This window comes from Acyrthosiphon pisum, chromosome X (assembly GCF_005508785.2).
Source record: "Acyrthosiphon pisum isolate AL4f chromosome X, pea_aphid_22Mar2018_4r6ur, whole genome shotgun sequence".
NCBI classification, from domain to species: domain Eukaryota; kingdom Metazoa; phylum Arthropoda; class Insecta; order Hemiptera; family Aphididae; genus Acyrthosiphon; species Acyrthosiphon pisum.
In genome coordinates this window covers 64862556-64877261 of record NC_042493.1, presented here as the reverse complement: position 1 = coordinate 64877261, position 14706 = coordinate 64862556, and positions in this window count along the sequence as shown.

Below are 14706 nucleotides of genomic sequence, written 5' to 3'. Positions count from 1 at the left end.
GCAAAATATGAGTGAGTGTGTCAATAAACATTAGGTAGGTATCGATTTTTTACGACTAAATCGACTAGGTATAATTTGTCGATTTTAATTCCTGAACTGTGAAATATTTACTTAAATAGCTTGGTGAACCTGAAGTCCCGATTGTACATGTGGGTACTTAAATAATAATAATAATTATTATTATTATATTATGTAACCCACAGATTTTGTAATAAGTATAAGTACCTACCCTAGTAGGTAATACAAAATTGTGTAAAATTTGTAATAATGTAGGTATTATTATTAATTCATGGGCTTACATATCTCAATATCTGCGTGATTTGTGCGACTGTGCATGTACCTGTCTATGATTTTCATTTCTTCGTACAATCTAGAATCTAGATGTCAATAATTGTCAATTTTAGTTTTAACCAGGGAATGGAACCGAATCAAAAATAACCCGTCCCGGACACGGAACCTTTAAAATATTAAGAACCGAAACCTTTATTTTGATAAATTAAGTACCGGAACCGAATCGAAATATTTAAATTAAAAAGTTACTTTTAGGTTCAAAAATTAAATAATTAATTTAAAGGTATTACTGTTTTGTGTATAATCTATGTATAGTACATTCATAATATTATGAGTTTTCTAATATTTCTCATACTATTTATTAAACCTGCATTCCGGATAGATATTTAAAATTATTATATTTTTCGGTACCGATATTATCTAGAACCGGAACCGAAATTACTTGGAACCGGTGCTTTTATTTTTTTTTCATCAAAAAACCAGAACTAAACCGAACCGTAACTGTTATTTTATTTTTGAAAAACCGGTACCGGAACCGATACTGATAAATTCAAAAGGTTCCAGTCTCTGGTTTTAACACAGTTTTGTCACAAAGAGACTTATAAAATCTTACGTCTCGCATAATATGTGAAAATAGGGCCAAATGTAGCCAAGCTCCATCAACAACTTTAACAGCCCTCCCAAACATTTACTAAATTTTTTTAAACTTATTCAATTTTATAATAGTATGGTTTCAGGCTTCGGCCTCCCCAAATCTCAATATTAGCGCCTATTGTACTTAACTAAACGTCCAAACATAATATTTTTAAGATATTTTCAATGTTATCCAAATATGATTTTTCCAGACGATTGTATGTAGGTATATTTAAGTTAAAATGACCCAAAACACCCCCCTGGCTACGCCACTGCTAATAACGATGGTAAGCTCAGAATTTTTCTCTTTTTTTTATTCTTTTCTTAAATAGCATAGTCGCATAGACCATAAGTAATACCACAAAATAATGTATATTTCTAGGTCAAATATTATTTAAGCATTACCCAAAGAAAATAATTTATAAAAAGTAAAGGTGAATGTATTATATACGATACATATTATAGTAAAGTTGTTGACAAATTCAAATTTGTTTTCAAAACTCTTTCAAACGTGCTTGCGAGTGTGCGTGTGGGAGTTCTACATTATGATTATGTCATTATGATATAATATACGCTTTATAGTATATACATAGGTTTGCACATATAAATGTGAAGTAATGAATAATGATAATTTACTAGGAAGTTAGGAACACAACCACACAGCTCGTACTCTTAATATTGCATATTAATTTATTATTATACCGAACTCCTTATAAACACACTGTTTGGAACTCCCTTAATGGCTTAATAATATTGTTATATACATATTATTATATATGTATTTGTATACGGCAGATACACTATAAGTTATATGATTGATAAAATTAAACCTATACGATTATACTAATGTAGGTATAGTTACCCGAAAAATCTATCGCCTTAAAAAACAACACACACGCAATGGCGTAGCTATATCCCCCCTCCCCCATTGACTGTGCTGTTCTTAGAATTGTATCAAGATTAATATAAAAATAAAAAGAGTAGATAAAAGACATATTGTATTTGTGTACTTAGCCCCATCCCCACATACAAAATTCTTTGCTACGCGACTGCACACATATGTGTAAAATATACATCTAATTTCCTAACTATTCAAGAGTTATTTTAAAATATCTGAATATAGAATGGAAAAATTAATTAGATCCTGTACAAATGTACAATGATAAAAATATACCAAGGTGAATTACTTTTTAGCTTTAATCTTTTATAAACTAGGTTCTAGACTATATGTATGTAGTTTTTGGATTAATGACTTTATAATAGGTAGGTAATAAATTAATAAATTGATAACTTATACAATAATTATAATACATTTGTAATAATATGAAATAATACTTTATTTTAATGAATAAATAATAATATTATTATAATTTATAGGTACATCCTATTTAGTATATTACATATATATTATAATACCTATTAGTAACTATTATTATCAAAAGGTCACCAATTGTGGCAATGGCGGTATAAAGTTGGTATTATATTATAACAATTTACATTCATACATGCATATTTAGCAATTAAATAGTAAACGCAATATTGCTGCTGTACCTACCTATGTATACATTTTGTGTTCCTTCTTTACTATTTTATTTTTTAGATTCCGAGTGAAAGTTACGTAATTACTAATTATGTAATTTAGTTTTACGATGATGTTTTTTAAATTGTACTTCTTTCTGGGAAAACTTTTTTGGGTTGTCGGAGATGCTTAAAAAGTTTAAATGTTTAATGTGTCTTACCCTATCGATTGAAAAAAAAATTTTTGGTCGTAACGACGACACTCCCGGAACTGCTTGCGCATGACAGTGCCCCTATCGTTTATTAATTCATTAAATAAATTCAATGCAATAATAAAAAGCACTCAGAAGAGGCCGGAGATTACTTAAATTAATTAATTTGAGCCTAACCTCGCCGTCCTTGAAGTCTCGTGCTTGACTACACATCAGCTGCCTCAGCTGCCTGCGTACACGATCTTCCTCCTCCTTGATAGTCAGGATTTCCTCTACCATTTTATTGAAGATCCTGAACTTCTCATCGGCTTCCTGGAGTAATTCAGCTCTCTCCAGGTTATTGACCTGAAGCTCTTCAAAGACAGGACCACACATGATGTCAGACATATGTCCTCGAGCACTGGGGCCTGGGGGGTAACCGAGGTGTGCCACCAAGTCTGCCCCAAGGCCATTGCAGATCGGACCAGGGACGGATCTAGGGGGGCCTAGGGGCCCCTCAAACATATTTTTTTATAAGTAAATAAATATTATATACCAAATAACAAATAAACAAAATCTAAACTTCTTTTTACATTTTCGCTCTATAATATTATATTATAAATAATCAATAATTTATTTATCACATTGATTACCTATACCTACTATTATGACAACATTTTAAAATTTAGAATAAAGTATAATATTTTATTATAATTGGATTTGTGTTGTAAAAAAATAATTGCGCCCCTCCTCCCAGATCTTTTCTCTGGATCCGTGCCTGGATAGGACATATGAACATCGCGTGCTTGACGGTGTCTGACGCGCAAGGGCAGTGATTGTATCTAAGACTGGTGGCCCTGTCCATACAGTGAATGTAATTTGAAAACACCCGTGTCCTGTGAGATGCTGGGGTCATGTGGTATGACATTGGGACCCTGTATCGATTGGAAACTAAAAGTAGTTGTATCAACAAGTATTTTTGCAATTTTCTAAATCATTTCTGTGAGTGCAAAAATATCTATCAATAACCTTTGAAAGAAATTTTGAAGAAATAGTAGATATGGTAATGAAATTTATATAATTTATTATTGCTTTTAAGTATAATGGTATCTAACAAGACTATTTACAAATTGACAGAATTATTAATAAATAAAATAATACTTAGCTGGAGCGATCATAGACGGAGGGCGCTTATGACTGCATTATTATATATTTTAGTATATATAAATGCTAACTAACAATTATTTTTACAAATATTCTTATCACAAATAGGTACCACATAGATATTAGTCATCAGTTATACCTTGACAAACACGCTATAACTTAGTCAATTACTCACCTACTCGCCCAGACACAGGTAGTACAAATTTAATTTTTAAAAATGGAATAAGAAAACATTTACGAAAAGCTAGGTGATTATTATTCTTAAGAACCACATTCAATTGAACAAATCGCCATTGTTAATGAGCATGAGCTATCTTAATCCAAACCGCTTCAAGTACCTAGGGGCCTAGGTATGTACTAATTTTGTAACAGTTACAGAAGACGTAGAATAATAATATATGACTGTCTATCAAATAAATAGTTCCTGTGATTTTGAGTGGTTACCTTAGGTAGGTAACCTTGATTTTAATCAATATATATAGCCTATAGGTATAGACACATTCATTATTAATATAGATTCAGGACCTAAAATAATAAATAGGGCAAAAATTTATATTATCCACTATATTTTCAAAGACTATACAGGTAGACTATACATACCTATCATCAAAATAATTGTTTTTAACCTATAGCTATGGCAAATAATTTTTTAGATAAAAATAAAAATAAATAATTTTTAATAATATAAACATTTAAAATACGTAAACAAATAAATCAATACAAATAATTATTTGTTTTTTTAACAATATGCAGTTTTGGAATAATTCTGCAATAGTGATGAACAGATTTTCAAACAAAATATCCATGTAGTAATAAAAAAGAAATTTTTTTTGTTTACAAAACGACTATCTATTTGTTTTATAAAATTGATAAAAATAGTCATTCATATTATTGTCTAAAAATATTCACAATATGGATAGGCACTTTTAAGGAAGCGGACATCCATTTCACCAGTGGTGTGCTACTTTGCTCAAGAATTATCAATGGGGAGAGGAGGTTGAGCATTTTTTTTATACACCTGGAATGGGCTTGGATTCCTTTTAAATATATAAATATTAAATTGAAACATGTTAACCTCTTTAGCTTTACAATATAAATGTATATAAAAAAATGATAACCCCTCCTTCTTAAGGGTATTATTAATACAATTTATATTTATAAGTTATAAGTTATAACTAAGAGTGTTTGAAGCCCCGTTGTGGCCTCTACACAAGCTATATTTGAATATAATATTAAAACATCCCCCACTAAAAATGTCCCGGCTACTTTCCTGAATCATTGATATGTCCCTACACTTCAATAGTGATTTCATAAATGGTAATTCAGTATCCACTAGCGGAATCTTGCGGTCAAACCACCATGTCTGAGCAGGTCTAATTGAAAATTATAGTTTAAAATTAGCTGGAGGACGCGGTCGTCTGCGCCAGTTTGAATATGCCATTTGAATCATCCATGTTATATTGTAGGTGGTTATCCACTGCGGATAAAAACCGTGACCGCGCGTGGTTAAGCCACTCCGTGTGTAACCAACTTAATCAAGGTTTTTTAATAATAACTATAATCATTGGACGTTTGAAAAATTGTAGGTCTTAGGAGTTAGGTTATCAATGCTATCCCAAAATCCAAATTTCATACTTTATTGTATAAACTGTTATTTATAATATAAATAATATATATTATATAATATATAATCATACGGATTAACTATCATTCGAAGTGACTGAGTCATAATAAAGCCTTTTAGAACGAATTTGTTCCCTGTAAGATTTAAAATATAATTCTTAATGTGTCCATGTTTTAATATTAACTGAAGTGATAGTCCCGTCAAACTTCGAAAAAAAATATCTTATTAGTTGTTATTATTCATATTTCATTGTTCAAAGTTCGGGGTATTTAAATATTTTCGGTCCTATATAACTAAGCCGGCTAAAATTTCACGTGACTCGCTGAGTTCAACTCGGTAACTCACCGGGCCTGCCTATAACATGTAAAAATTAAAAATTGGGTAACGCTCTGCTGTACATTAGATGCCTAGAGAGTCACTGTAATGGATGTGTTAAATTTGAATTCAATGAACTAAATTAAATCATATATGAAAAACGATTCTGAGCGAAGGGGGTCTATCAGCCTATAATATTACTAAGTAGGTATATTTTAATGATATTATTATGATTAAATTAATTAATTTTGCTATAGGCAAAAAGCATTAGTACTAAAGTGAGTTAAGTTAATTTTTGCCAAAAAAATTTCACTTGAAAATGTCATTGTGTATTTGTGTGTATAAAATATAATAATATATTTTAAAACTTTCAATAGGAGCCAGGAACAATATTTTTAAATTACAACGAAACGATTAAAATCGTTATTCTTTGTATAAATATCTAATTTTGTCCAAATATGAATTTAAAATGTTGATAAAAATCTTTTGGTTACAGTAAGAATTACTTACTTGTTTTAAATGTTCAATCCTTAATTATAATAATTGACATTTTTATACATTTTTAACTACAAATACAAAATAATTTGAAAATTTTTAATTTGATAATTTTTTCAAAATTTGAACTTTAAATGATAATGGAAAAAAATCATGCCTATGTATTTTAGATTCTGAGTGGAACGATGAATGTATTGATTTTACAATGATGTGTGTTTTTTTTTTATTTTTTTGTGTCTGTGTGCACGGTAAGTAGTCGAAATAATGCTTCGATTTTCAACTTCAGTATCTTGTTCGATTGGAAAGTGAATATCATTGGTGCATTGGGGAGGTAAAAATTTAAAATTCCCAGTAATTTTCAAAAGCGCCAAGAAAAACCAAAGAAAAATTAAGGAAAAACGGGAATTTTTACGCAAAATTGATTTTTCACAAAATTTAATTTGGTTTTTGGTGTAACTTTAAAAAAAATGACCATAGATACATGAATTTTGACTGAATGTTTATATTAGCATTTTCTATACACCATAAAATTTTCAAAATATTTTGACTTATTTTGAGCTCTTTACGGACATTGTCAGTTTTAATTTTTTTTAGTTTTTTTTCTAAAAATATCAATAAAATTTTATTTGTTGATTAAAAAAGCTTGAAAATTTAATAAAAGGCTCCTACTATATTGTTTCAAAAGCAGATGAAAAATATTAAAAATCCTTAGTCACAGTTTTTTTTTATAAACATTTAAAGTTCAAAGATCGACAAAATATGGAAAAATCACGAAAATTAGCAAATTATTTTGAGTTAAGAATTCGTAAAAATTTTTCTTTTTAAATCTAAGATTTTAAAATGTAATACAAGATTCCTTATAAGATTATCTACCTTTATCAAACAAAAAATATCTATAAGAAAGTCAAATTAAATTTTTATGATCGTTTGAAATTCATATTTTTACAACATTTGATATTCACTCGATTTCTCATGTAACGATTTTCTTATTTTGTTGTAATTAAAAAATGACTATAAAAACTTGAAAATTTCACTGAACGTTTATAGTAGTATTTTCTATATACGATGAAATTTTGAAAATAATTTGACACTTTTTGAGCTGTTTACGGACATGGTCAGTTTTCAATTTTTTTAGTTTTTTTTTCTATAAATATCAATAAAGTTTTATCTGTTCAGCCAAAAAGTGTAAAAATGTAATACAAGGCTCCTGATATATTGTTACAATAGCAGTTGAAAAATATTAAAAATACATTGGCACAATTTTTTTTTATAAGCATTTGAAGTTCAAATTTTGACAATATTTATCAAATTTAAAATTGAATAATTATTTTGTAGTTAAAAATTTGTAAAATGTTTAACTTTTATATCTAAAGATTGAAAATTTAAAATAAGATTCTATGTAGGTAAGTAGTTAATTCTGTTACCAAAAAATCTAAAAAATACATAAGCACAGTTTATTTTTATAGTCATTTTAAGCTCAAATTTGGACGAAATTACATATTGAAAAACCTGGAATAACTATTTTAGTCATTTTGTTGTGATTGTATAATATTATTCGTGGGTACTTAAAACTTCTAAAGTATACTATTATATATCTATGATAGTACCACGATTTGTTGTTGATGTATAACGCGTTATAAGTACCTAATGGATATTGTGATATGATTAATTTGGAATTTATTATATATACCTATTAATTGTTGGTCAATTTTTTTTTTAATACCGTATAGATAAGTATACAATATATCTTATACCTAGACTGACATACAGTGTCCGCTCAGAATCGTTTTTCTTATACAGTGATATAATATCATTGAATTCAAATTGAATACTATCCATTATACAGTGACACACTTATAACCTACTGTACAGCAGAGCGACATCCACTTACCCACCTTTTTATATTTTTAAACTGCTATGTTGTAACAATTTGCGGGTTCCTAGTATTAAATTTTCAAGAGTTTTGACCCAAAGAATAAAATTTTATACAGACATTTATAGAAAAAAAAAAAAATTGAAATATTGAAATGCCTGTGGAAAACGCAAAACTTTTTTATGGATATTTATTAAAAGAAAAACTCCCAAAAAATTAAAAATTGCATATGTCTACTGGGGCTATAAGTACCTTCAAATTAGTTAAAATATTTTGAAAATATTATGACGTACAGAAAATGCAAATATAAAATATGGTTAATTACATAATTTACATTCAATATCTATTTTATATCTATTATAAGCAAACGGAGTACGTACTACATAGCTAACGAACACAAAGATTCACATGTTCTAATCATATTATTTTGTTACAAAATTGTCTACGAGAAATACAAAATTCTTTTCGTCTGAAATTCTGAATTAAGTAGGTACAGTATATATATTTAGCATAAAAACCAATTTTTAAATAATTTTGTTTTTTTCAATTATTTGTATTGGATTTAGTATCAAAAATCTAGAAAATATTGATATTCGCTTAGTTAACTTGATATTGGGTGACTTGTCATTTATTTGAGGGCGCCTAAGGCTCGGGAGCTGGCCCTAACTGCACAAATATCTATTAGTAATTATATTGTAAGGTATCTATAAGGTCTAATGTCTATTATGGTGTATGCTGTTATAACTAATTATGTATACAATGTTATTTTTGTTCATACCTATGTAAAAAGCCGTTTGGCGTAGGTATTAAAAAAATAAAAAATAAAAGTGCTTCTAAAATTGAGGGGCGTGGTCCCCTGGTAGGTTGTAAAATATTTGTATATATTCATTTTTTTTTCCTATTTTCAAATGCGTTTTATGAAGAAAAAAATCATTGTTGTTTTCGATTATTAAAATTGAATGGTCAATCATATTTTAATGATGATAAAATTAATTATTATAACATCGAGAATGTTTATCTTACTTTAGACTTTATTGACTATATGTTGATACTAAGTGTCTTAGTATCTTGATAATCTATAAAAGGTGTATTGAAACACGTACCTATATGTATTAATTATTGTTTATTCTGTATTCTTAGTAAATATCTGACAATTTAATTTTAGTATAAAAAATAAGTAAGTACCCATAATTAAAAAAAATTTCCCTATTATTTTAATAATTTTGATGGTAAAATAAATTAGACACCTCAGGAGTTAAGGGGCCATAATAATTTTAGTATTTTACCCACTATACAACATTTATTAAACATTTTATATCCCTTCCCCCTTGAAAAAATTCTAGATACGCTTTTGATTACCGAGGATTATCAAGGATTTAATGTGATCAAGCATTTAAGCCCCGAGTATTACATTTTCTTAATTATTTTAGGAGCAAATTGTACTTATATAGGGATATCGGTGTATTTTTCTTTTATAGTTAATACTTTATCATATATATGTAATGAGTATTTATATGAGTCACCACTGTAGTCCTGCATGGCTGAATCAATTTAAGTAAAGTTAGTAATTAGTGTTGTTAATATTATTCAGACATTCAGTTGTAATATCGTATTCATATCGTATTTACTAGTTAGGTATTGAGTAATTTTATTTACATTTTCATCTATTTGTCTTTTATTTTATTGATATAAGTTTATAATAATATATTAATATGCAGATATAGTAGGTACACTTCTATAGTTTCTATTTAGAACTTCTAATTACAATAAACACATATATAGATATACAATACGTACCTAATATTTATGTATAAATAAATAACTATGAACAGTTCACGTACACCATGTTATGTAAAATATTTACAGATGGATAAGATAAATTACAGATGAACCATATTATATAACATACTTACCTAATATAATACTTAGGTAGATATACTGGTTATACTCCGACTATATATATACCTATAGGTATAGCTACATCTACATGAACATGGATTCATTATTCATATTAAGTATAATTGAGTATAGACAAAGAATATAATGGTTTTATACTTTTATGTCATAATATAGTACAGTATATAAAAAATAATATGCAAGTAATTGTATTTTAAAAATTTTTAATAGGATATAGAATGTAGATATACAAAACTAGTTTTTTCAAAGGTAAATAAAAAAAAGTTGTTTTAATTTTATACAAAAATAAAATATACCTATATTATGTAATAATGCATAATGTAATATTGTAATAGGTAGATAAAGGCGACAAAAACACACAATTAATTTATAAAAAAAATTGTTATACATATTTTTAGGTATTACTTGCTATATTAGGTTTTAAGGCAGATACCTATTATAAAATATAAATATTAGATAAAAATGTGTTTTTATTGTCAAAATTAAAGCATATTTGTACCTACTCTTTATATGTCATATTTTAGCAGGCTAATTTTATAATCTGACCTAACTAAGTAAGAAATGTATTGGTCTTACAATGTTTTTTTAGTCATAGGTAGGTATACTATAATATTTATTATTACGAATTTGACAGAGATGTTAAGTCAAAACATTTGAAGAACGAACCTAACTTAACCTATTAGCGGGATATATTTTGTGATAATGATATACTGATGTGCATATAAAAAACAATGTAAAGGATGTAATTTCAAGATACCTATTTTGTTTTCAGTTATTTATATATTTTAATACTATATAGCTGAATTACCCGGCGTTGCCAGGAAAAAATTCTGATTGTTCAACTTCTTTTGGGTGTAATACGCTGTTGCCTGTGAAAGCAATGATTTTTTAAGTGTAAATTATGTTATATTTTAATTTATAGACATCCCGACTGGCATTTTCCGTTAGATTCGCAGCAGTATATAATCATTTATCGGTAGATCGCAGACTCCATGTTGTTTATGTACGGAAGTGTTTAATTTAACTCTGAAGTATCAAATAGTTATACCAAGTTTGTCGTCTTTATTTAATTCAACCTACGGCCGATTAATACAATCAATTAATACAAAATCTTAACCTAACCGTACTAAAGTCCGATGAATTAAAAAAAACAAAACATTCGTATGTATAGACAAAGAAAAAAAAGAAAAAGAAAAAATAAGAAAGAACATTCTAAAAATAATGCCAAAAATTAGTCCACCGAAACCGTGGTTCGAACTTGAGACATTCTGAACTTTAGTAATGCTTTAGTAATAATAATTATTAAAACCAATAGCAACCATTTACAAACAAACACTTCTATCGTAAATCTCAAAATCCCCTTTTTGAGCACCTCTCCTGATTGGACCTCTAATTTACCATTTTGAAATTAGCCTATCTTTTTCCTAGAGGCCTAATCTATCTCCGTACCAACTCGGATGAACGGTTTACGAATGCATAAAGTTTCACAAGAACACACACAAAAACATTCATTTCTATATGCATTGAAATCTTTGGTTGTATATATGAAATTAAAATTATTAAAATGAATACCATGCATTTTAATAGTAACCAGTACTCAGTAGGTATACTAGGCACCCTGCACCGGATTGGAAATAGCCAATAGGTATAGGCCCACTGAGTCTTAGTATTTCTAACGTTTGATTACAATTTACAGCTACTGTACTGTTTAATAATTCAATTATATTATATTTCTACTAATTTTTGTACTAATTTATGATTATCGTACCTAAATAAAATTAGGGCCAAACACCCATCCCCTGCCCATATTTTGAGCGGCCTACAGAGATTATCTTACCCGCAATCTGCCCAATAATGGCCTGTAAGTAGGTACCTAATAAGAAATTGATATGTAAAGAATTTATGTTTATACTTACATGAATGCACTATTTGACGCATTAAGAATTTACATTCAGCTGAAATTGTACTGTACACTTAAACAGAATTCCTATCTACCTTTTTAAAACATCATCAATATGAAAAATTATTATACAATATTTGTATTATAATCAGGGGTTAAAGTGGGGGGAGGGGACGCAGTAGGACTCAGTCACCCTACCTCTGACGGCGGTTAAAAAGCGTCCCTTTTAACAAATTGAATTTTATACAGTAGACATTATACATAAAATTATATATGGAACGCTTAAAACTATATGGAGACATCAGTCCCCTCTGGAATTTTTTCCCACTTTAACCCCTGATTATAATTTTTTTAGAATAGAAGAATAGGAGAGCATATATTTTAATTTATGTCATTGTTTACAACAAAATGTTGTATATTATACGGAAAAGCGCATATATTATATTTACAATACAGATAGGTAGTAGGTTGTACCTACTGGTTGTAGGTAGACATTGCAGGTATTTTTATACAATGTTCGACGATGACTATTATATTATATTTTCCTCGTGATGTCATGGACTAGTAATTAGCCGTAGTATCCTATTATAGCGGGCAAGTTAAAGTGTTTAATTTATATAAATTATTTTTGTTGTAATAATAAATGGCATATTTTATGAAATCTAATCGCCTAATACTTTTACTTTCATATTTTATACAATATTGGTACCTACATTCAGTTAAGGCTAACGTTATTTTCGGTATTTTTGGTATTTTAAAATACCGATATAGGTACCGTTGTTACCGAAAATACTGTATACCTACTTTTATTAAATTATTATTTTTATACAGGCCGTAACAGTAAGACCTGAAAAAAAGATGCTATTTAAACGTTTGTCAAAAATACTGTATAACCGGTAATACCGTAGACACTGGTAATAAACAAATACCGGTAACAAAATTTGAAATACCGCCAGTCCTACATTCAGTTAATTCAGTTGAGGGCAACTGTAGGTAGGTAGGTAGGTAGGTACATTTCAATATTTGATTGACGTTCCTGATACAGGTTTTAAGGTAAACCGTCTATTATTGTTTATATTACAAAACGCAGAGACTTTACATTGTATGGTCGGGTAAAAGTGTACCGGTAAATGTAAGTTGCGTCTCGGTAAGAACTGTACGTATTTACCTAAGTTGCGGTCCATGTTTCTGTCATGTATACGTAAATTGCGTTTTATGGATGGCTAGCCGCAGGGATATCCGGACGATTTGAGGGGCCTAAAATGTCATTATCGTCAGTTCCATATTTGATATATAAGTAAAAAGGGGTAAGGGTGCAAATAGACTTAGTAGACTTAGTAGATAAATCTACTATGTACTATAAAAATATAATACCTTGTGGTTTGTCCCTACATAGGCTACAACAATATAAGAATAAGTAAATACATTAATAAGACAACAGGTTAATTTATTATACTTACCTACTTAAATGTAATATAATAGTATTGATAAATTAATAAGTCAATCAAATATTCAAATATATATAGTAGGTACCTAATACAATATAAAAATATATTACAAATTAACCTTTTTTACTTTTTAAATCAGCAATTACTTTTTCTATGAATAATATATAGTTAAGTTGGTGACTTTTTCTTGTGATAGAGTGCTTTGAAGATGGTTTCTCTTTTATAATTTTGAGCTTTGAAAATTGAATTTTAAAATATAGTTAGGTAGGTAGGTAGTAAAAATTACAACGATAAAATTGGATGTATTGTATATAAATAATACATTTTTTAAAGTATCTATATAAAAGAGGGTCCTGTCCAACTGTGGTGAATTTTCCATAATGAGTAAAATATTGGTTTTAAATCCGTAACATACATTTCAATATAAAAAATAAAAATACCCGGAACGCAATTTAGATGAAAATACACTGGACGAAATTTACATTAAGAAGGTACCTACATTGGTGCGCAACTTACAGTCACCCAAATGTATATCAGAATGCTGACACTTTGTATTGTTATATTTATAATATGAATATTATAATATAATTATATTATATTATATATTACTAGCTGATCCCGCGCACTTGTACCTTGTTCACACCCGGACTCCAGATTTTTCCACAGATCATTTTCCCGTCACATTGTCTAATTTTATTGACATTCATAGAAATAAAACCAAAAAAATTGGAAAATTTTTGAAAAGATTCTGAGCGGAGCGATGAATGTATTGGTTTTACAATGATGTGTGTTTTTATTTTAGTTTTTTGTGTTTGTATAGTCGATAAGTAGTTGAAATAATATTTCGATATTTTAACTTCAGTATCTTTTCCGATAGGAAAGTGAATCTAGTTGGTGCATTGGAGAGGTCAAAATTTAAAGTTGCCACTTCCCAGCAGTTTTCAAAAGCACCGGGGAAAAAAAAAAAAAATGAAGGATAAACTGGAATTTTTACGAACATCGTGATAATGATTTTGTTTAATGGTGTAACTCTAAAAAAAATAACCGTAGATACGTGAAATATTCAGTGAATTTTTATATTAGCATTTTCCATACACCATAATATTTTCAAAATGTTTTGACTTACGTTGATTACATAATATGAATGTAAAAAAATGGGATATAATAATATAACAGAAATAAAATCGTTTTCAATAAAATCGATTTTGGTTTTTAATGTAACTTTAAAAAAATCTCCATAGATACATGATATTTTCACTGGCTGCTTATATTAGTCTTTTTTAAACACGATAAATTAAAATATTTTGATTTGTTATGAACTGTTTACAGACATTATC